The following is a 25,618-nucleotide window of genomic DNA, read 5'->3' on the forward strand; positions in this document are numbered from 1 at the left end:
AGAAGGAAGAGCATCCATCCCGGTGCGGCCAATATGGCCATTGCGGTCCTACCTATTGAGAGTCGGCCCATTTTTATTTTTCCTCTTTTTTTTGTTACGTTTACTTCCTCGCCGTGTTTTTTTGCTTCGGTTAGCTTAATTTTTCCAGCAAGCCGAATTGGCGGAATGGGAGGCGAAAGCAATAATAATTCTCCTGGCCTGCTGGTTTCGGCTCGGCAGGGAACTCATTTGCGACCGAATCGGCAAATGGCCCCGGAGATTGATAATAGCAATGAAAACCATCCTGTGGCCGGTTATACTTATTGGTGAGCGCGGCGCGAGTACTCGAAATTATTTGAGATCATTATTTTTAATAAACTTATTTTATTGCGCTGGCGAAAAGTAATAAGGACTTTACGGCACGATTTTATTCCATCAAATTAATCGCGTGTTTCCTTTTAATGTACTTTTTAGCATCGGGAATGCTTTCATTAGACGCGTTGGACCCACTGCTCTCCCGGACGGGGACTGGGCTATTAGGAACTGCCTGCAAGGACAATTTGATCCAGCCCGGATCGCGTTTGGCGATTGCAAACGGTGTAATTTAGAAGCTATTGGCTTGTGTGCGGCAGGATAATTGCAGGTGTGTGATTTTCCCTCAAACTATTTTCGAGTCACGACTCCCGCGCACACAAATCGGTGCCCCCGCTTTGCGGCCGTTTTATTGTTGATTTCTACGGGCAGTTGGGAAGTAAATTACAACCGTGCAGCACAGGGAGAGACCTCATTTAGACGACCGGGCATATACCGGGGATAATCAGGTATTAGCAAAAGTGGCACTCTCGCCTGCTAGCTCGTGGTCGAGAGTGGGGACGATGCGGGGGATAATGACAGAGATGTCCTGTAATTTGCAGGGAGTAGTGGGGAAAATCTATCCTCGAAATTTAAAGTTCCTTTCCCTCTACGGAGACTCGAACATTAGGGACGAAATAAGTAGCTGTTGAGCTTAATTTTCCTCCCAAAGACGAACTGATCGTCACGCATAAGTTGGGATGGGATTTTCCGTACAAAGTATCCCGATGAGTCGGTCACGATTGATGGAAAACAAAATCCCAATGGCAAAATTGTTGATCGGAATTCGTTAAGACGAAATGCTGCTGCCGCACACCGATCCATGCGCCGAGACAACTGCAATCTTTTTTGTGTTGAAAGTGAATGAATCGCTCGAGGACATCGAATGCTCACCTGTTGCAGGAGGGACGTAAACTGGGATATACGTCTAGGAACATCCTCTTTCGGGCGCAAAGTGCCTTTTTCTTGTTTCCAAAGTCTGGATAAGCAAAGAAAGAGAAGAAACTTTACCCTGTTTTTGATAATATTATGCACCTTGATATTATGTTGCTGTTGTTTCCGCGCAGAAAACCTTTTTTTTTGTTCAGACAAGAGGGAACGCGGTCGTCCCGTTCGCGCATACCCATATTAAATGTGCGATTATCTATCACAACAATGAGCATGCCTCCGCCTCCATTCCCGGTTTAAGGGGTTTCCAGCGAGACGGAAGGCCTCAGCGGCGCGAGATTCTGGCCCAGGATAAGACACATGAGGCTTAACGATATCGTATTCATTTTATCGTCGCTCCGGGACCCGAATGGCTCGCGATGTTCTTGCGAAAACCTGTCGAATGGTTTGGCGAACTTCTTGGCCGGTGTCGTGGTGAATATGTATGCGTTTGTGTGCAAATTATTATTATTATTATGAAAATGGATTATTTATGCAAGTATGTTCTCGACCAACGCAGAACCAAGCGTTATCGAGAGTGTCCATTTGGTTAAAGTTTTCGGTAAGATTAGAATATTAGGTGAATGTAAAACATTCGCCCCAAAGAGAATGCTGCCAGAATATTTTATGTGTACGCAGATGAAGGAGGTTGATCGTCATTCTGTTTCTGGCAATCATTATGCGCTTTCAGACACCAAATAGCAGTATCAAGCTATTCAAGAACAAATTCTTAATTTCACATGTCATGGGTTTTGTGGTAAGTGCAAGTTTCCTGAAGCAGAATCTTACAATAAATGAATCGTTTTCCGATTGGTATTTCTAATGAAAAAGTTTAATCCATTTACCTTAGAGTCTATTTTTGTGAACTCAGTTCCTATATTAAGTTGGGACCGAGAGATCAGCACACACATGACTGCTAAACGATATGTTTATATGGTGGCTACTTCTGCAGGTTTCGTCATGTGATGAACAAGATCACATCTTTTCTTGCTTAGAGAATTTGGGCAGTTACTCGAATGACATTCAATCAAATTCCATTTACCCGGAAGTGACAGCCACCCAATTCAATATCTATCCGAATGCAACATTTACCCGAATAGAGAATAAGAAAATCCAAAAAAATTATAGGGGATTTTAACATAAACAATCTAAACCATAAATGTTTTGAAAATGTGAAGAGAATAGGCGAGAAAAATAAAGGGTATATTTTATAGTATTTTTTTCTTCTTTAAACATCAGTTGTTCTTCCGAGTATAACCAATTTGTTCCTAATTTAAAAAAAAATGAAAATAACATTTAATTGAATACAATACTCACCTCAATGTAACAATAAATATGATGAGAATAATATTTACCTCAATATACTATTTATATCTTTTTCTTATGAGAAAGTATTTCGATGTTCAGTGCTGATAAGCGTTGTCAAAATGATCACATTTGTACATTTCCTGTTAGAAAAAAGCAGCGTTGCTTACTATATTGGAAGATATGAAAAAGTGACATAGTTTGAATCAAATATTTCGAACACGCTCGCCACAGTAAAAAAAGAATTGCAATACAATGATTTCAAAATGGTATTGTTTGCTAGAAATATAGACAAAGTATTTTAGAATTTTTTTGATTTAGAATGAGCTATTAAATTAGGAAAAGGACAATATTAAATTGGTCTACAATTCCAACAGCTTGAACTCAACCAATCAGAGATAAAAGAGATAACGTAGAGATTCTAGATAGAATATTTATCCAAATGCTTATAAACTATTCAAAACAGATTACAATTTTTGTTAACAAACATGATAATCTATTCGAGGAATATTACAGGAGTTTCTCAGCGATCTTCTCAGGTCCGCCGAGGTCATTCGAGAAATATCAAAGGTCCTCGGTCACCACGATTGAAAAAATTAAAATCCTCTACAAGTGATAAAAAAATGTATTGTTCGAGAGCTATTAAAGAATTTTTTTCAGTGACCTTCTCTGGTCGAAAAAAATCTTCAAACTTACGTATTAAGCATGATGAACAACGAAATGTATGGCCAGTTTGATAAGCATGAATATTATTTTCGAAATCTCGTTTTCACATCACTCACCACAGTAAATTCCCGCTCTTCTTACCCTCATTCCCACTAACATTGTTTCCTTCCATGATAATCGCAAGGGAACCATGCTATGGAGGCAACCTTTCTGGCCGCGAATATCATGCTAACATTCCTTCCCTTCCCCTGGTGACTTTAAGGACGTGAACGGCGTCGTTTTTGACGCCAGAATCTTCGAAACCTGCGTAATGAGAATGATTTGCTACTCCCAAGCGTCATTCAGTGTGTTCTTCGTTCAATTTCGGTGGTTCAGGCCAATCACGGAAAGTAACTACGAAATGTACAGTCGCGCACAACCAATGTGGTTACGAAGTAGGATTGGGCGATCTCGGATCAATTTTTCGAAGATCGATCTTTTCCATTCCGATTTTTTGGATCGATCTTTTAGACTCGAAAAAATCGATCTCTTCGATCTTGAAAAAACTTTTTGTAGATCCGTTTTTCATTTTTTCATTTCGATTTTAATCTCACCAATGACTATCTAACAATTTTTTTAAACATAATATCTCGGTTGAAAAAAAGCGTGAATCGCTTCTTCTGCGATTTAATTCTGTACAAATGCTAATCGAGACAGAACTAGTGGCAGCAATCGAGGGAATTTAGTGTTACCAGTGGATCAAAGGATCACGGAACTAGATGTTGATATCAATTCCAGGTGAAAGCCAAAATCAAAAATTTGCTTCGTCTAAATGACAAGCGTATGGCACGACTGGCTTTTATGGGCTCGTTGTCAGCTGAGTCATGGACAGTTATCAGTTGTTGAATTTACAGTAATGCTTAATAAAACGACTCTATGACGTCACAAAATGAATGCCCTGGAACATGTTTTTTTTTGAACTTTAAATGTTTTTGTGGTCTTCATCCTGAGGAACAAAACAAAATGCTTTTGATGTTTGAGTAGAAATCTGAAAATTTGTATTCCATGTCTGAAGAAAACATGACACTCGTATAGAATAAGCAGATAAATTGGAAAAAAATCTTTTGATATTTCAAAGATCGATTCGACAAATATCGATTCGGCAAAGATCGATTCTATGGTACAAATTTAATCAGTGGATCGATCCCCGCGCCGTTTGGAGTATCGATTCGACAAGATCGATCATTTTATAAAGATCATCCAATCCTACTACGAAGACCCCCATTTAAGAGAAATAATACCAAATTTTAGAATGTATACATTCCAATATAACACAAGGATATAATCGCAGCACAATGCATCGATGGATGTTCTACTTGCTGTGTTATAGTGACTATAGTGACAACCTTTTTGACTGCTTCTTCACTGGGCCACGGCTTCACTTCTATTCTCGAGGAAAAATGTCGAGAGTGAGAATTGGACTCGTGATCTTTAGCGCGAAAGGAAGGGATCTTAACCACTACGCCAGATCACCTCCGCATGGATGAATGTTATACACATAAGAACTATTTTACGATATTGAAAAAAAAAGAAAAAAAAAGTATTATCGAGTGCACGAAGACGTTTTTTTTCCCCAAAATATATTTTTTATTAAGGCACATGTGGCGTTAGCCTGACGGGGCCGGGAGTCCAATATTTTGACAATTTTTGTCTTACAACTATGTTAGTAATATGTAACCGATTACTCGCGATTGGCTCGAGGTTAGTATTACAAGTGTTCTCATAATTGGTATGTCGCAGTCTTTGATGCTCTGTACGTGTGCCCGACACGGGATACTTCCTATTGGGATGCAGCTGACCATTAATCAGCAACGCCCCCCTAGTCTGTACCCCATATCTAGCGTGATGCGTCTTCTCGACTCGAGGAATCCAGGATAGGATGGTCACTAGCCGGCGCAATCATCATCTCGTGTAGAGTTGTCATGAGCGGTACAACCTTTGGCTCTTGTTGAATGATCAGTGGACTGCACAACCTTTGGCCCGTGCATCTGTAAAGAGTGTGTGTATGTATTGCCGCGACTAAGTAAAAGTTTATCGATTGGATAGGAGGGATATGAAACGGGGACACAACGAAGGAAACATCATTAAACGTTCACATCGGCGTTTCTGAGGAACAGGTATAGATGAAGCAGAAGATCAGGATCCCGGCTACCTAAGATATCCCGGACGGGGATATCCGATTGTCTGCCTTTTGCTCTCAGTGCTCTAGAGAGCTGAGAGCGAGCAGCATGGAACCGGATACACGACCAGACAACATGCTCGATGTCGTGGTAGCCATCGCCACAATCACAAAGATTGTTTGCTGCGAGCCCAATGCGATAGAGATGCGCGTTTAGGTTGTAGTGATTGGACATAAGCCGAGATATCACGCGAATGAAATCACGACCTACATTCAATCCCTTGAACCATGCACTCGTCGAGACCTTAGGGATAATCGTGTGTAACCAACGACCGAACTCATCTTCACTCCACATGCGCTGCCAACTAACGAGTGTGTCCTGACGAGGAATGTGAAAAAATTCATTATAGGCAATTTTCCTTTCAAAAAGTGTGCCTTCTGAAGCGCCCACCTTAGCTAGCGAGTCCGCTTTCTCATTCCCCGGAATCGAGCAATGAGAGGGAACCCATGCTAAGGTAATCTTGAATAATTTTTCGACCAAAACACTCAATAGATGTCTTATTCTTGTTAGGAAATAAGATGAGCGTTTATCAACTTTCATTGAGCGGATTGCCTCTATTGAGCTGAGACTGTCTGAAAAAATAAAATAATGGTCGATGGGCAGTGTTTCAATGATCCCTAGAGCATAGTATATCGCACCCATTTCTGCGACATACACGGAACAAGGATCTTTGAGTTTAAAAGAGGCACTGGAATTTTCATTGAAGATGCCGAAGCCAGTGGACCCGTTTATGTATGAACCGTCAGTAAAGAACATTTTATCAGATCCAACTTTCCCATATTTTTCCGAAAATATCGACGGAATAACATTGGAGCGTAGGTGATCTGGTATTCCATGGATTTTTTGTCGCATGGACAGATAAAAAATGACAGAGGAATTGCAAAAGTATGGGAAGCAAACTTGGTTGGAGATGCCTGGTGAAGGGTGCACGTCGTGGGTAAGGTACTCATGGTATAAAGACATAAAACTTGACTGAGGAGTCAGTTGTAGTAGATTTTCGAAGTTATCAATCACCAATGGATTCATGATCTTGCAACGGATGAGAAATCTGTAGGATAATTCTGTGAACCGAAGAGTAAGCGGGGGTACTCCTGCCAAAACTTCGAGACTCATCGTATGTGTCGAATGCAAACACCCCATGGCTATACGCAAGCAACGATATTGAATTCTCTCCAGCTTGAGAATATGAATCCTGGCAGCTGATCGGAAGCAAAAACTGCCATATTCTAACACTGATAATATCGTTGTTTTGTACAACTGAATGAGGTCTCCTGGATGGGCACCCCACCATGTTCCGGTTATTGTTTGGAGAAAATTGATTCTTTGCTGGCATTTCTGTTTCAAATACGCAATGTGTCTTCCCCAGGTACATTTAGAATCAAAATATACACCCAGGTATTTGACAAACATAGAGTGTTGGATCGTTTTGCCGGATAGGTAAAGCTGGAATTGGGCGGGTTCGTGCTTCCTAGAAAAAACGACCATTTCAGTTTTCTCCGTAGAGAATTCGATACCCAGCTTGAGGGCCCACGTGAACAGATTGTTCAGGGTATCTTGCAACGACTTTTGCAGAACGACGGGATTAGTACCCGTGATGGAAATAACTCCATCGTCTGCAAGTTGTCTCAGCGTGCAGTCTCTAGTTAGACAATCATCCATATCATTGACGTAAAAACTGTACAAGAGGGGGCTTAGGCAGGAGCCTTGCGGTAGGCCCATAAAACTGTAACGAGAAGATTTTGAGTTGCCATGAGAGAAATTCATGTGCTTTTCTGACAGTAAATTATACAGGATATTATTCAGAATTGGTGAAAGTCCACGATTATGAAGCTTCTCTGAGAGAATTTCCATGGAAACTGAATCAAATGCCCCTTTGATATCGAGAAAAACGGAAGCCATTTGTTCTTTGCGAGCAAATGCGATTTGGATTTCAGAAGATAGCAGCGCGAGACAATCATTCGTCCCTTTACCTCGGCGGAAGCCAAACTGCGTATTTGACAGCAAATTGTTCGTTTCGACCCACTTGTCCAAACGAAGTAGAATCATTTTCTCTAACAATTTGCGAATACAGGATAACATTGCAATCGGCCTATACGAGTTATGATCGCAAGCCGGCTTGTTGGGTTTTCGTATGGCTATCACTCTCACTTGTCTCCAGTCATGCGGGACAATATTCAGCTCCAGAAACTTGTTGAACAAGTTCAGCAAACGCTGTTTTGCCAAGTCGGGAAGATTCTTCAACAAGTTGAATTTAATCTTGTCCGACCCCGGAGCTGAATTGTTACATGAGAGGAGGGCAATTGAGAATTCTACCATCGAAAAATTCTCATAATCGCATTGGAGCGGATTATCGCGTACGACGCTTTGTGCAGGAACTGAATCGGGACAAACCTTTCTTGCAAATTTGAAAATCCAACGGTCAGAGTATTCCTCACTTTCATTGGTATGGTTCCAGCAACGCATTCTCCTAGCCGTATTCCAAAGAGTACTCATAGCGGTCTCCCTTGACAAACATGTTTTCCTGGAAACATTATGTGTGAATGAATAATAAAAATTTAGAAAGTATAAAAACAATTGTTCGCAAATTTCAAAGTCTCATATGAAAATTAAATAATTATCTATGTTGTAACATGTTTCGAAAAGATGATAGGATTTTTACGCCTTTTGTACATTTGTATTGTTTTGCTCACATAGGCTTTTCTCTATTCATAAACATGACTCATAAATACTTTACGTTGCCGTTCCAGTTGAAAATAAATGTTAAAAAATGATAAAAAAAGTGGTAAAAAATAAAAACTGAGCAAATTAAGAATAACAATTTGTTCATAAAAATCATATAAGGTAAATGGTTCTGGTTTGTCCAGTCGAAAATACGATCATGGTTTGTCCACTATTTTGAATGCTCTAATTCAGCACACCTTTGTCAAATCAGGTATTCAAATGTTTCAAAACATATAAATGAAATAGTCTTTTCCATGATTTACAGTAGTTTTATAGTATATTTTTACGGATGCACATGTTTTAAAGGATGATAAAATACACTTTCTATTGATGTCAATGCGCCCCTCAATTGAGTTATCTTTTAATCAATCACCAGATGATTATTTGGCACGTATTCAGACCTTTTCTGGATTATAACACTCACAAATATTGTAAACATCTTGCTTGCGCACCATTTGTATCAGATTTTCAGAGCTAAACCATTAAATTAACGCACCTCAATTCTGATCCAATTAATTAATGTTGTTTTGTCCACATGATTTCTATGGCAACCGTTTCTCTTTGTTGAATGTGTTGAGGTGAACACTTTTAAAATGCCTAATAATAGGCAGTATTCTGAAGAAAGCATCAATATGATGACAGTAAACTCAAGCAATGATAAATGCAACATCTGCTTGAAAATTCGAATTTTTTCATTTCAAAATAGTGATTTCTAAAACCGGACAAACCATGATCATTTTTTGGACAAGGTTTGATCAGAGGTGGTCAAACCATGATCATAATTTCTCTTTGAGGAAAATCGTAAAAAAAACATGAAAATTTGAATAATTTCAACGCTTTATGGTAGAATTAGCAACTAGAGACTCGTGACTTTTCAACAAACCCAAACTCGTATCGATTACATGCTATTTTAATGAAGAAAAATCGTTTTGCATTTATCCTCAATCGCGGAAATAAATAGAAAAATGGTTAACAAGAAAATAAAAGCTTTGAATATTTTTTTTTTCATTTTTAAGTTCATCTTCTCCAAAGGTATCCATAATGGCCATAATATCTTGTGCGGCTGGTAGTCCTCCATGGGTACGAAGCATGAAGGATACTCTCGAAGAGGGTTTTCATGCACATAATTTAGTTAAAATTAATTCAGTTAGTTTAACTTTATTAAGTTACAAAAATAGAGTGAAAGCGAGAAAATCGGAAATTGCTAAAAGTTAGGAAAAAAACAAATTGAGAAACTTATAAGCATCCGAGAAAATTATAGTAATTTAGGAAAATTGAAATAAGGGAAAAATCCGTTCAATTCGAAATATATAAAAACCATAAAAAAGTAGAAAAACAAACCAAATAAGAAAGTTATGAAAATAAGAAAAAAATATGAAAATAAAATAATAAACAAGATAACAATAAATTTGGAACATGTCTAGAAATGAAAAAAAAAACCAGGAAAGCGAGTCTAGAAAAATGAAGAAAATAAAAAAATATTAAAATTCATCCATTCTATACCAAACCGATATAAGTGGTTCTCAGATCTTGGTGAAAAGCAGTAAATTTGTTCTCTATCGTAATAAATTGGACCAGTATTTTTTAATATTTTCGTTAGGGTGACCATTTCCATTTTAGGGTGTTCCAAAAAATCCTTTTTTTTCTCATTTTTACCGAAAATGACTTTTTAAAAAAAATCATAACTGCACGATAGATCAAATTAAAACCAATTATCTGGGGAAAATTTTTTTTTTCGAACTATCGGTTAACTTTGAAAAATCAAACTCAAAAACGAAAAAAACGCCTCTCTGAACTGTAGTAAAAAAGACAAGAATATATAAACATTTGCTAGACGCCTCAATTGAACGAAAAAAATATTGTGGATCCGGAATTTATCCGAAATCAGTAAATTTTAAGTGTTTTGTATCTGAATGTGACTTATTTGAAGTGATTATAATGAATAAATTCTCAGAAAAATATATAAACCCTCAGGATTTACAACAACCAGAATTAAGCTCCTCATGTTTTGTTTATGTTCCTTTCTCTGCGCAGGATGGAACGAGGGTGACTCTGGGAAAGAAAAATATGCGTAATTCCCGTCAGCAGCTTGTTTTGGCCATGAAGATGACCAGAATGGGTATTTCACAACGCCGAGCAGAAAAATATCAAGGAATCCCGGAAAGTACTCTCCGTGCACAACTGAAATTGAATGTTTTCTAAGCAGCGAACTTATGGTACGGAGCATAAATTAATGTATAATGCTTAACTGTAACTATGTTAACAATAGATACATGATTATGAAGGTTAAGACTTCAGATTTGTTTTTTACCCAATTTTGCTATTTGCTGTTGATCGTCTTCTATACCCAGACTAGCGTTAGACTAAATAAAAGCACCTGTTTTTAAAATGTTAATGTTGTAAATATTTAAAGTTGTTAAAATATTTGTATGTATGGGATCAGACCTGAACGTCAGGTTGGAATCGTATTAAAAAAAAAGTTCAAACGGTGCCAAGCAAGAATCGAACCGAGGCCGTCTGGAATGTGAGGCTGTTTGCGCGATCCACAGAATCACTGGTGCTGTTACACTAACACGTGAGAATGTTACACCACGTTATAAAATGAAGTTGAAGTTGGTTGAAAAGCATACATACAAAGCATGTTAAGAGTAAAAAGAAGAGCATAAACAACGTGAACCTGTATCCTTTTCGTGACGGAGACTTTATATGAGGCAAACTAAGCGAAAAGGGTGCGTGCGTGCTTATTTGCAAAGTGTCTCTTGTTTCGCTCTCTCATATTGCTCTCATGTTGCTATGGCATATATATTATACACAAACTCGCCTCTCGCATGAGGAAATGCTGTACCAGTATGGATGAGTAGCACATTTTTTGTTATTTTTAAGCTCAATATTATGAATGAGGATGTCAAAAGTTGTGAATAATAAAATGAATGAATGAAGAATGCTGAAACTGCAATGAAATTGTGTTTGTGAAAAAGTTTGAGAAATGGGAGAAGTATGGCTGAATCCAATGACAATTACTGAGCAAATTATTTTAACATCAAATAATAGCAATACTTAAATACATATATCCATTAGGGGGTCTCCGTAGCCACATTGGTTGCGCGTTCGCTTAGTAAGCGATCGATCGTGAGTTCAAAACTCAGGACCCTCATTGACCATCTTTGTGTTGTTACAGAATAACTACGTCCACGCAACAATCATCAGCGATGGAGATCGATCCACGGTCAAAATAAGATCGATTCATCCATACAACTGCTCTGCTCTGCAAGACACATCGGGCTGCTGTTCTATAAATAACTCAACAATGATCAATCAACTGTCTCCGCTGTCCGGTCTAACTGGATAATGTATGAACAGAAGGAAAAACTCTTACGCCTAAATGGCTACTGTGTAAATATGTATCATATGCGATGGTATAGAAGGGACTCTAGCGCCGAAAAATGGCAACTGTGTAATGTGCTAATTATAGATATATGATAACCATGTGACATGTACACGATTAAAATTCGGCTCTGTTACAGCTAAAATGCTAATGAGCCTTAAATAAATAAATGGGATAAAAAAAAATACATATATCCTAATATTCACGTATTACTGGTGAAGATCAGTTCTTCCCAAAACCTAGTGTTGTTGATGTAAGGGTTAAACGAATAAAATGATATGAAATCTGAATTGAAGTTTCACGTGTTCAAGAAAGTTTTAATGATTAAGCAGTGGCTGATTTTTTAATTTCTTTGTTCTGTTGGATATTAATATTCTCCAACATTTAGCTATAAACAAATAATTAAAACAAAATAAATAAACAAATAAATTTATCTCTGAGAAGAAGATTTGATTCCAACAGAAAACCTCAATTAGTTCTGGAAAAGGGACCGAAGGAAAGTTGGTCATTGCAGTTTCTGAAATGCATTGAATGTTTGAAAAAAGAGGTATTTTTTGCGGAATTTCGATAATACCTTAATTCAGATAAAATCTTCTAATTTATTCTTAGACGAGGACGGAAGGTGATGCACCGACTAATTCCGCCACATAAACACCTCGCTTCGCCAAATTTTCCCAATCTTGAAGGCACCATGCACTGGGGCTGGGATTGGGAATGCCGTCAACAACATCACTATGCAGCATCACAAAATTTAGCGGCGTAGCACTGATGAGCATAACAACCACGCACAGCACACGTATGATAAATCAAAATTATATGCACAGTGGATGCAAAAGCGAAAGAGGCTGGACCAGGCGAACGCCCGAAAACTGCCAAAAGGAAAGATCTGTCTGAACAAAAAAAAAATAAAAAAAAGAGGCAAATCAACGCTACGCGAATGCTCTTCATAATTCATATATTTCGTCTCCGATGTGAACTTGGAAGCCTGGGCAGACAAGGTATGAATCAAAATTGTGAAGGGCCGGGAGAGACATTTGGGAACGTCATTATGCAAAACTGCCGGGCAGTAAGCAAATTGTTTTGGATGGGCCGCCATCCAGATGAGGATGACGGCGTGGAATATGGAGGCCCTAAGGTATGGGCATAGGGTTGTTGATTTCCCAAAGTTCGACTACAATTTTTAATTCTTAGGAAAACAAGATTTGAAAATGCGAAAATTTTTGAAGGAATGTACTCTTGCAGAAAACAATTGGGAAGCTGCAACCGTGTAAAGATCCATACCCAGGTCTTGAAATGTGCAGCCCAAGTACATACGGACCAACACATTTTACATAGAAAGGACCACCTTTCCGGTGGAAGAAGGGTTGGGCACGAGTGCGAGTGCGAGGACACCCAACGCCATCCATGCAATATGCGCGCGCGGACACACTGCACAAAACGGTCGCTGGATAAGAAACCACCCAGGGCAGTTCGTGAATATGATCTTTTTCCTCCCGCTTTCCCACTTTGCTGCTCTGATCTTCTTCTGATGGTTATGTTTTTCTCCCCCCTCTCTGCGCTTTGGCCTTCTTTTTGTTTCCCGAGAATAGCAGTTTTACATTGTGCCTGGGTGCAGTTTTTTTTGTTGTTTTTTCTTCCTGCCTTTATCAAACAACAGCTAAGGAAAGCTGCTGCAGATGTCTTCCTCGCATTTTTCTGCTGCCTCTGCCGTTTACTGTTGCTGCTGCTGCTGCTGTTGCTGCCGCTGTCGCTGACTGCCTGGGAGGGGTGGAAACTTGTCTTCTTGGTGCCATTGTCTTTGGAAGTAACAAGTTCTTTATGATTCAAACCAAAGGAAGCAACTTTCTGCAGCATCCGGAGGGGATAAAAGGTTGGCCTGAATCATGCACTGTTTGGTGCATATTAAAAGCAACAAAACTTTAATGCACGTTGTCAAGTAGTTTGCGGAGATGGAAATTGGGTTGCGCATAGATAAGCGCGAACTGTGCTTCCCAAAATCTGACGCCGTGTTTCGAGCAAAATTATTCGGGAAATGCTTTCGATCATAAAGCAAACTGCACAAGATTATAAACCTTCAACGTTTCCAGCGCGCGGCATCTGTGGCAGCCATATCCATGAACATTGATGCAAGAGAGACTCAATGCCTAATGCTGTCGCTGCGATATGGTCTCCGGAGGCGGAAAGGTGGGTGGATGTATCAACATCCCGATCTGTTGCGTGCGTGTTGTCTTGGATATAAATACATATATGGGTATAATTTAGACCGTTTCCTTCTGTCCCTTCATCCCACCCATAAAGGTATCGTAGCCAAAATGCGAGATCCGCCTGATCTCGCGCTCAAGATTTCAAAATAATTTATCAGGCAGCAAACAATAATGTTTATCATACATTTTCTGGAAGATAATTACATCAGGCGGACCGTGTGCAGCGCAGGCGGCTTGTGCCTTCCGGGGGTGGACATAAATTAGAAATGGTTTTGTTGGAGCAGCGGAAACTTGTCTTCATGGATGTTTATGTGTGTACGTGGTCGTGTGATTAAACAAACGAACGCTGCATTCTCTCTGAAAGTTTAATGTTGAATTTTTAGAATGCGTATATGAAAAATTTGGCAGTTTTCACTCGCAGTTTTCAATCTCTTTGGTGAAGATAAAAACATGGACAGTCGAAGAAAAAACAATTTTAGGATTTTTCGCATTATTTTTTGATATTCTCTACATACAAGGGCAATACATTTAAATAATGGTTCTTCAATAAAGCGATATCAATTTTATGCTCATTGTCATAGCGATATTTATAAATTTCAAATTTAAACACTATAATACCTAATAAAGGTCAAAGAACGAAATGAAGGAAATTGTTTAAATATTAATAAAAATACCAAATTTTTATTAACAATTACACAAATTCATTTTTTCTCAACAAACGTATTGTTTTTTAATTCCCAAAAAATATATGAATGGCCCTTACAATTTACCATGAGTCATCCGTACATTGGAAATCTATTTGATAAAGTTCTTATTAAAATATGAACTTTTGTCGAATACGTCAACTTTCTATCTATCTGAATGGCATTTTTGTAATACAGGTCGGACTCGATTATATGTGATTCGATTATATACAATTTTGGACCCGATTGTATACAGTTTGAAAAACAATTTTTTTTTATTTTTCAAATATGACTTATTTCAAGCAAAAATGTACGCTTTTAACGTTAAAGTGAAATTTTAGTGGCTATTATATGTTATATATATTATATTATATTATATGATAAAAATGATGATTTTTGAAAATTTTGCTTAAATTTTCACCAGGAATTGTTTATATCGATATTGCAGCGAAATTAATAAAGATGTAAGCTGGGTGTCAAGGAACAAATTGTAGAGCGGTTAGAGAGCTTCAGTTGATAGAAACAATCAAGTCACTTTAAAAAATTCTAACTTTTAAGTTTTCTATTCTGAAATGTTATTCAAATCCACTAATTTAGATGTTCCACTACTATATCCTGTACTAAAATTTCTCATCTTTCAAATGGAAGTAACAGAAACGTACTCTGTAGCGTACTTTTTAATATAAACCCAGTTTGAGTCAACAGAGTCCGGAACAGAAAAAATAATCTATAACTTGGTCATTGTTGAAGTTTGAACATATGCGCAGAAGGATTTTTTTTATCAAATATGATCATCTATCACCTTCGTAGAGATTCTGGATAAATTTATTTTTTTCGTGTGAAAAAGGTATTTTCTGACTTTAAGGGGATGAATCAAAAATTAAATTCTTCTTTTATATTCAAAAAACAAAACATATATGCATGAAAAACGAATAAAAAAATATTTTTTTGACTCGATTATATACAGGATTCGATTATATACAGTAAACTAAATCGGAGACTGTATATAATCGAATCCGCGCTGTACAACATTTTTTACACTTCATTCTTTGACTAAAATTTTATAGGCTGTGTAGGTAATTTTTGTAAAAAAATGAGGAAAAAACTTTGACCATTTTTTAAAAAGTTGTCTAATTTTTAGTTTAATATTAAAAGTATGCAAAGTTGCTGAAATGACCAATGTCTTTACACCCACAATGTTGCACTGCTATCTGAGATGGTGTTGCCAACTCCTAAGACGAGTTAGTATGAAATCCATCTTCTACTTTAATTTTCATGTTAGGAATTCTAAATAGAAGTATTCTAAGTCTTAAACTCTTAAATGTATACTGTTTAAGCAATTTTTTTGAAAATTTGGGGGTTATCAAATGATTTGCATACCAATCGAATCGGAAAATCTCTAGGATTTGTTTGCTATTGTAATTGTAATTCAATAATCTCTAAACGGTTTAAATTCATGAAAACTAGAAGAACTTCCTTTTTTCCCATACATTTGTTCTGCAGTTTTTTGTGCTAACCCTACCCGTATTTCGAATGCTTATAACTCGAACATTTCTTAACAGATCGGAAAGATTTTTGCATCAATTGATAAGGAATATTTCTATGCTTCTATCACAATTGATGAACTATTATTTTCCATGAGATGAACAATTGAATAACTGTAAAATGTCAAGCGTTATCTAAACGCCCTAACTGCCAAGTTTAGATTGGCCCGATTTACGGTTTCCCCAACACAGACTTCTAAATCGATGTACCTGTGGAAATCTGCTTTGCAAATATACATGCAAGTCGAGAGTATTTTTGTTTCCACCGAGCTGTGTTTCCCTAACACGGACTTCAAAATTAATGTGCCTGGGGGAATCCGCTCTGTCGAAACATGCAAGCCGGGGGTATATTTTTCCCACTTAGCTGTGTTTCCCTAACACGGACTTCAAAATCAATGTGCCTGGGGGAATCCGCTTTGCAAATACATGCAAGTCGGGGGTATTTTTTGGTGTTGAGTACTTTAGTACTCGCTTGTCGTTGTGGAGACCGGAATATGTTTTCCTAAAACGTACTTTTAAACTGAGAAGCCCGGGGAAATCGTCATTTCAGATACTGGAGGTAAAAAACTTTCGCGGTTCGAGAGCTACGAAACATGAGATGTGTAATAATCTCAGAGGGAAAGGTAAAATACAATGTTCGATTGACAATTCTCCCGTTCACATATTTTGGTAGTCCTAGGCATCATAACAAACGTAAAAAGGGCGTTCATTAAATTTACTTGTAACGAAGAACATAATCTATTACAAAAATTTCGATGCATTCTAAAATAATATTCCAAGTGGTAAACAAGTGAATTGCATAATATAATTGCGTAGTTCTACGTCAAAAATATGTGGTCGTGCCCTAGATACAACCCCCTAACAATTTTTTTCTTCATATTTCTTAAAAAAAATATTCCGTTACAGTTTTGATTAGTTTTCGTACTTTTCTTCGGATACCCTCCTTCGAAGTTGTGACTCTCTGTGGGTCAACCTCAGCGGCCATTTTATTCCGCTTCATGCATGTAGCGTTCCGGGACACTCTGGCATCCTTCTTCGTTTTCCGCCCAATATTATTCGATTTGGTACCACTGAAGCCATCTCGATTTTAGAGATCACCAAATCTGGCCAAAACTTCACCGGACCTTTGAATCGCGTGAAAAAATCACTAAACTAATTAAGAAAGAAAGCTAGAGAAGTTTGAGAAATTTAGCCTCTTCAGTATCAGTCCATTATTTACACATATTTTAGTTAAAAGTAAAAAAAAAATTATTTTCATATTTCAAATATGACATATTTCAAGAAAAAAACGGACATTTCAATGTTAATTGGAAATTTTTGAAACAGTGAAGTAAACAGTGTTTTTTAAAGACTCCAATTGAAATCACATAAGGAACTGAGAGTTTAGATTTGGTTCCTAAAAAATCAACTACTCTGTATATTGAGAGGAAATGTTTAAAAATGCCGAAGGATAGAAAAACATTTTTTAGCTTCTAGAATGTTATTACATCCGACTAATTGTGGCGGTGAGGTGATCAAAAATTCAATTCATCCTTCTATGTGCTCATAAAACAATAAAAATAATAATATTGTTTTATTCCATTATACATAGTGAATCAAAATTAGAAAATGTATAATCAGGTTCGCTCTATAATTGAATAATTACAATAATTGATCGCAATCAAGGTCGCTCTGTTAATCTGTTAATCTATGGTTAATTTATCTTTGTTCAGACTCCAGTCTTTTCATGATGTGTGACAGCGGAATATACTTTGGATACACAAATACTACAACGAAAACAAACTTAGTCATTTACCGAGCATATCATTCAATCCAAGGGGAATATAAAAAATAAGACAACGAAGCCAATACAAACACAAGCTAGCGAGCTGTTGTTTGCTTTCTTTGCATTCCTAATGTCGCTGGCACATACAGTATTTTTGTTCGATACAATCGAAGCCTGAGGAGGAGCGAAATATTGCGTCGTAAAGTCCACTCCTGTTTGATTCTGGCTGTTAGAACGGGAGAGTTTCATATGGAAAGCTTCTGTGAGTCTAGGAATGTCTCTGGGCTCATTGGGGGTTGGTGACCTTCCGACCGATCATTCAATTTTCGCGAATTCATCATTACTGCAACTGGTTTAGATAGCCTACCATCAACACGAATGGATGGGGGTCTTCGTAGCCTAATTGGTTGCGTGTCCGCTGCTGAGAGAACGATCATGAGCTCATAACTCAGGGGCCCCTCAACTGACAATCTTTGTGTGTTATTCTAGCTACTATGTCCACGCAACAATCATCATGTGACGGTAATCCCAGCCCCTTACCGCTCACATTTTCGTTCTTCTGCATCGGTAATTGGCACTATTTATAACATAACAATGTATCTTATCAACAGTCCCACTGTGAACAGTCCAACTGTGAATATTCGAATCATATAGAAATATTCTCACACCAAAAAGGCGACATGTGTTGTGTATCGATAGAATAGGAATTTTCTTACGCCTGAATGGCTTAAGATAAAAAATGTACATGAATGAATTCCGCTCTGTTACAGCTGAATTGCTAAATGAGCCTAGAAAATAAAACCAATGGGGAAAAAACACGAATGGATAGTCAGAAGTACAACGAAGTACTTTAGAAACATTTACTGCTTTTTTTGCATCAAAAATAATGTGATAATTGGGTTATTTGACATCAATTCATAAAATGCGGAAGGCCATGGCATGGTTTAATGAATAGGGGCTTCAGATTCTGGACTGGTCAGCTTGTTTACCAGATCAAAACCATATCAAGAACTAATGACCAGTGATCGTACGAGTAGTACATGCAGTTTACAAGCAATATGAGTGATTTGAAGAGCTTAAACGAGCAGTATTCTCTGCGTAGAACGAAATACACACTACAACATTGGTCGAAACCACTCCAAATTGATTATTTGAACTGATTGAGCATCTTTAGTTCTACGTTCTACACCTCCACCTCCCTGACCGAAGCAGTGGGATTCCGCTTAAACGCTTTCACGACACGCTTGTGATCATGATCACTAATAGAACATCCATTCTGACCGCATTTCTTCTTCCGTTCGATGCTCAGAGTTTTAATCACACAACTTACCGTTGACTGCACGATTCCGAGTTGTTTTCCGATGTCCCGATGAAAGAGTTGAGGATTTTCCAGGTGCTTGCGCAAAATTAGTTCGCGACGTTGCTTTTCGGATGACGCCATTTTTTTCAATTTTCGAAAAATTGACAGCGATAAAAATACAGTGTAAACAATACACTCTGAAATACTTCTACAAAAGAAAAATTCAAGAGAACAGGTATTCTACAGCGTTTTTTTCCGTGATGCAATTTAATGTGGGACACCTTTCAAGGAGTAATCTGATAAAAACTTTGCTGGGTGAATCAGGTAGCACTTTCCAGTCCATTAAACAGTGTTATTGACGAAATTCATGCCAACTCGCCTTAGGAGTTGGCAGCACCATCTCAGATAGTAGTGAAACGTTGTGAGTGTAAAGACATGGGTCATTAAAGCAACTTTGCATGCTTGAAATATTCGGAAACCAATTTTCGGAAAAAGCCTATGATACCTACAAAATTCTTGTCAAAGGATGAAATGTAGGAAATTGTTTATATTTTCGCAAAATATCACCGAAAAATTTTCTGACAAAAAAGCTATTATAAAAATTAAAATTAATTCATTTTTCTCATAAACGTATTTTCTTAAAATTCCCAAATATATATATATATATATATATATATATATTTATATATATATATATATATATATATATATATATATATATATATATATATATATATATATATATATATATATATATATATATATATATACTCTCTGACCCGGCAAACGTTGTTTTTCCATTTTGTGTGAAACGAAAATATGTGATATTTTTTTAATTCAGCGCGTTTCATTTACGTAATTGTGACCATTCTATCCTGGATTCCTCGAGTCGAGAAAGACGCACTACGCTAGATATGGAGTACAGACTAGGGGGGCGTTGCTGATTAATGGTCAGCTGCATCCCAATAGGAAGTATCCCGTGTCGGGCACACGTACAGAGCATCGAAGACTGCGACATACCAATTATGAGAACACTTGTAATACTAACCTCGAGTCAACCGCGAGTAATCGGTTACATATTACTAACATAGTTGTAAGCAAACATTGTCAAAATATTGAACTCCCGGCCCCGTTAGGCTGACGCCATATGAGCCTTAATAAAATATATATTTTGGATAAAAAAGACGGGTGGGTAATGTCGGGGACATAACCGGAGTGACGTAGGACTATACAAACGGAACAGCTTTTGTTAAATATATATTTTAAATATATTGTTTTATTTTCTTCTCCTACGTGAATACCTACCTATCTACCTGAAAAATGGATTAGTTTACTGTTTACTCTTTATGAACATGTTGAAGGTTCTGAAAAGAACCTTTGGTGTTGTGTTTTTGTTATCACTCGATATTCCCATCTTGTTCGGTTAAACCTTCCTGTTTAGCTATTGCGTTTGCCACTCGTCACAGCTTTCACAGTTGGAAAATTTCTTCCTATCCAGCTTGTACATGTTGTTCAGTAAATTACATTTAATGCGACGTGCCGGAGAAACACTTTGCCACTCACTGAAACTAATTGTTGCCTTGATGAGCGCCGAACCGAAGCTGCTCTGTTCTTGATGCGGGTTTTCTGATTGTCGTGAGCAGCTTTGCAAGCCAACTCGAGCACTCCGACGGCCGAAACTCTATAATCGCTGCTAGGAATATTGGTGCTCCGGCACCAATCCGTTCGGCCTAGTTACCCTTGCGGAGCAATCAGTGAATGCGACCAACAGGGAACTGGAGACCTGCACGGTTCGAGTGAGACTTTGCCTTTCCCTTAACTTGTCCTCCTTTGTTACGTCCACGATGCCGATGCCGTACAACCACACGGGTTTACGGTTTGAAAGAAAATAAGATATTTTTTTGGGGTCCGCGTGTTTTATACTCTAGCGGTACACACTCACAGAATAGAGACAAATCGGCAGACTCAGCCAGAGGGGCGAGTCCAACGAGACGAACGAATGAGCGTTAAAAGGGAGCGATGGCAAAAAAATACATTCATTACGATTTGTTCGCTCGTTGGATTCACATGCAGGCTAAAAAGGGTCCTTTTCAGGATCACAAAATTATCTTCAATCTAAAGAGTTTATTGTTTTGTTATCACTCGATATCCCCATCTTGTTCGGCTAAACCTTCCTGTTTAGCGATTTGTTGCCACTCGCCACAGCTTTCACAGTTGGAAAATTTCTTCCCATCCAGCTTTGTGACATGTTGTACAGTAAATTACATTCAATGCGACGTGCCGAAGCGCCACTCAGTGTCGCATTGGAGGCGATTTTAACCTGTAATTGAACATTTGCGATGACAGTGGTACAGTGTAGACTTTCAATGTGGGGTCATAATTTGGATCTCTATGTTTACAAAAATGTCCAACTAAATAAGTCGCATTACATGTCCGTCCAATTAGCTAACTGTCGAACTAATTGTAAATTGCTGTACTTTCAATCTGGAAACAATTTAAGAATTGGTGAAAATTGAATAATCAGGAAAGTCCCCAACTATCAATAAGCTCAGAACAACTGCCAAATTCACATACTCATCAGATCCCTGAAAAGCGCCTTGTTTTATGGAATGGTTCCAATTTAGACAACTTAGTACTCGTGGTTTTGAAAAAAAACCATTTCGAATGCCCTCGATGCCGCCTTGTTCTGGATTTGCCACCAACGCAGTTTGTATAAAGAACAAACTTTTTTCTTCTGGTACCTGATGCCGTTTTGCGATTGCGTTTGCCACTCGCCACTCGCTGCAACTGCCTGTTGTCTTGATGTCCACCGAACCAAATGTGTTCTGTTCCGAATGCGGGTTTTCTTATCGTCGCGAGCAGCTTTGCTAGCTAACTCGATCACTTCGGCGGCCGAAACTAAACACGGTTCGAGCGGGATTTTGCCTTTCCCTTCATTTTTCCTCCTTTACCATGTCCAGACATGGCTGCTTGGGTTGGTTTGTTGATGTGTTGTGATGCGAACCGATGTGGTGTACGGTTTGAATGAGAGTGATCGTTACGGAAGGAAGGAAGGTCTTGAATTATAGAGACTTTAAACTTTTGCAGTTCATTCGTCTCTAGCCTTGAGAAAGGCCCTTTGAAAACTCTACTCTACTCTATTACTCTACTCCAGCGCTACCACCTCCGCCCTCTTGCCTTGAGAAAGGCACTCGATCCCTCGCCGTCCAGCTCGTCCAGCAACAGGTAGGTAACAGGTAATGAATTAGAGAGACTTTAAACTCTGAGAGTTCATTCGTCTCTTGCCCTTGAGGGCGGGAAATTTAACTGAAGGAAAACAAAGAAAAACTATTGCAAAAATCGTTACTCTCGCTCGACTCAGTCCTAGTAACCGCTATGGATGTATGTCGTATCGCCGCACCCTACACGGCTCTGGGGCCAAAAACACAACCAAACAAATGGAGCAGGGAAAAAGCCCCTTTTAGTGTGCTTGACGAGCTCGCTTCTAAAAAGGGCGTAAAAAACCTGCTCATCTTTTGCTGAAATTAGAAGAGAAAACAAACGTAGTTTTATCAGTATAGGTAGATTTAGTAATTTGACATTAGATCTGATCGAATAAACCTGTATCCTTTAGGAACTCGATGGTCCTTTTTTGCTCGACGGCGTCGTCCGATAGTGCTGTCCTTATGGTGTCTGCAACCGTGAGTCTTCGCCATCAATCCCACTGAGTGAAATGGAGGACAACTCCCGGCCTTTAGAGAAAATATAATATTAGACTAGGAACCGCCGCTCACCCTACCATCTCCAAAATAAGGTGAGAGTCGGTTTCCGGTCCTACGATTATGAAAGTTATTTAAAGAAATAATCAGATTAAATATAATATGAATAAGTGAAAGCCTGAAGACCGCCCTCCGTCCCATCCCATCCAGCAACGATGTTGTCCAGTCGGTGTCCACACAAAGAATGATCGTTACGGCAGCGGAGCGGGGATTTTTAAGCTGACTGGCTGGCTCGAGAATTACGCATGTGTGAGACTGCGACCAATGTATCGTTCATTTTTTTCTTTTTCCTTTCCAAGCGTGCTTCATTCTATTTCGCTGCTGCCGCTGGTTGCCCGTTTTGGTCGGTACGATTTGAGGAGCACAAAATGGACCAATCAAAAATGGGCACATAGTGCATTTTGACAACGCTTGATATTTCACAATTATTCAATTATTTATCTCAAGAAAAATGAAATGTTATTCGTTATGATAGATGCGTAGATATATTTCCTATCAATTGATGCAAAAACCTTTGCGATCTATTGGGAAATGCTCGAGTTATAAGCGTTCCAAATCTTGCATTTTTTCCTACTTGTTCAGTGCCTAGATTTCCATTTCACCCCCTATATCTTCCGGTTAGACGTAGTCCTACGTCAAAAAAAAACGTAATTGTTTGATCTCTCAAATATTTAATGTAAAGAGAAAAAAGTAATACATTTTTGTCGTAAAGTGGGAAAATGAAATTAATAAAACCAATGTTCATTTCGCACAAATGTTCTCTGTTTGGTGGAAAATATGCGCTTATCATTTTCAAGGTGGACGGCTAAAATTGATATTTGTGAACGATTGTCCGTCTTTATTTCTTCGTTGAAATATTGGATATCAACTGACGCTTGTAGTCGTGTCGTTTGGTGAAATCTCTAGCAAAACGCTTTGTACATATTCTATCCGTCATGCAAGGCGAGAAAAATTTCAGATCACCACATGGGCTATGAACCCAGCTTATGGTAACGGTATCGAACAGTCATTCATATTCCGGCATCCGGTTGGTTTGAAACTCGATCGAGTTTTATAACATTTACTCTCTATCAGATTGACAAACCCGAAAGCAATTTTGGATTCTGGAAATTTGAATGAAAATTATCACTCAATCTCGTTTGAATACATAGAAGACATAGTCTATCTTTTTTTTTATATAAATTTCTTGCATTCCATGACTTTCCACAAAAACTTCATCCATAATAAAAGACAACATCAGACACATGTTTCGTTCAAGATTTGGTCCCAAGTGGAGAAAATGCGTTACTTTTTTTTTACATAGAACAAATATTTAATATATAGAACTAATTTTAGTTTCAAATATTGGTTTTAAAGGCGTGTTTATTCCACCCGAATTACATATCCATGCTTCACAAACATTGAACACGGAGCTTGATGCTATCTTTGTCGAATCGCGTGGCAAGGTAGCTACATAAGCACAACGATTGGAGTTGATTCGAACGGGTTACGGAATGCGAAATTGCAATGATTTCTTCATACATCATTGTGGACCAAACAAACTAAAAATGTGTGTATGAGGCAATCCTCGCTTCTTCCATTCAACCGAATACATCCAGCAACATGCAGGACCGAATTCGTGTGATGTTGTAATGAAGCTCATTAAAGACTTTTTTTTGTTTGAACACACGTGCTGTAATGTCATGACCATGCAATGCTTTTTGGCCGGACAATAGCAAAGACTGTGTCGGCTTTGCTTACGATAGCGTCTCGCAAAGTAATGCGTTCTTCCTCATGCCGCTTTTGTTGATTGTATCGGAAGAATCGCAGTCGCTCATGAGTGTCAACGACGAATTTCAGATTATTGTTGTTTCTTCGAATCACAATTTTTCGAATCCAAATTAATTGTGCTCATTCAAAAATATTTCCAGCTTCCCGGCAATACGCTAGGCTTTATACGAAGTGAGGTTACTTGCGAATGTGTGGATGTGTTCGATGTAGCGGGCGTAGCGTAATTTTTTGTCTTTTATCAACATAAATAAATTCTTTATGTTCGAAAAACGAACGACGGTTAAATTATTTGAATTTTGTTTATACAAAAATACTGAAATCACGATTAACAATGGGGGTTCAAATTTGTGGTAATATGTATTGTTTGAGGTCCAATTTAAGAAAAAAAAATCAGATTTTATTTTGCATAGGGCCACCCTAATTTGTATTAAACATATAATAATTGGTATCCTAGCGGTATCGTTTATAGTGTACATCCTATTCTCATGCCTACCAAGTTTTTTGTGCATAATTTCATTTCATGACACGTTTGAGGCACTGATTCACAACAATTCTGAAGTCGTTAAAGTTCAGAAATTTCACTACCTAAAAGCTGCTTTGAAGGCCGCCCAACTGATCGAATCAATTTGGATCAGTTCGGAAAATTATCGCTTGGCTTGGGAAGCTCTCGTCAACTGATATGCGAAAGAATATCTTTTGAAAAAACGTCATTTGCAAGCTTTAGATGCAAATTGAATCAGCTTCTCTTTGCATGGGATTGTGGACGAATTTGAGTGTCACGTAAAAATACTGGAGCAACTTGGGGAGCCTATTAGTGCTTAGAGTTCGATGCTAGAGCACCTCTTATGTACACGTTTGCATGATGACACCCTAAAAGTTTGGGAAGTTCATGCGTCAACTTCAAATAAACCAACCTACAATTGCTTGATAGAATTCCTCCAGCGTCGTATGAGAGTCTTGGAGTCCATATCAGTGAATCATCAACTCATAACGGAGTCACCATCCACTTCCCACGTTGCCACATAAATAAGAAATCCACTC

At 38.2% G+C, this 25,618-nt stretch overlaps 1 protein-coding gene across 1 annotated transcript in view; it reads right to left on the bottom strand.

Moving 5' to 3' along the window:
• The window catches only part of LOC129764735 (transcription factor AP-2-epsilon), a 431,999-nt gene that overhangs the window by 249,977 nt on the left and 156,404 nt on the right, over window positions 1-25,618 (bottom strand). The gene's annotated exons all lie outside the window — the stretch shown is intronic.

The sequence above is a fragment of the Toxorhynchites rutilus genome, chromosome 2 (genome assembly GCF_029784135.1).
Source record: "Toxorhynchites rutilus septentrionalis strain SRP chromosome 2, ASM2978413v1, whole genome shotgun sequence".
Taxonomy (NCBI): domain Eukaryota; kingdom Metazoa; phylum Arthropoda; class Insecta; order Diptera; family Culicidae; genus Toxorhynchites; species Toxorhynchites rutilus.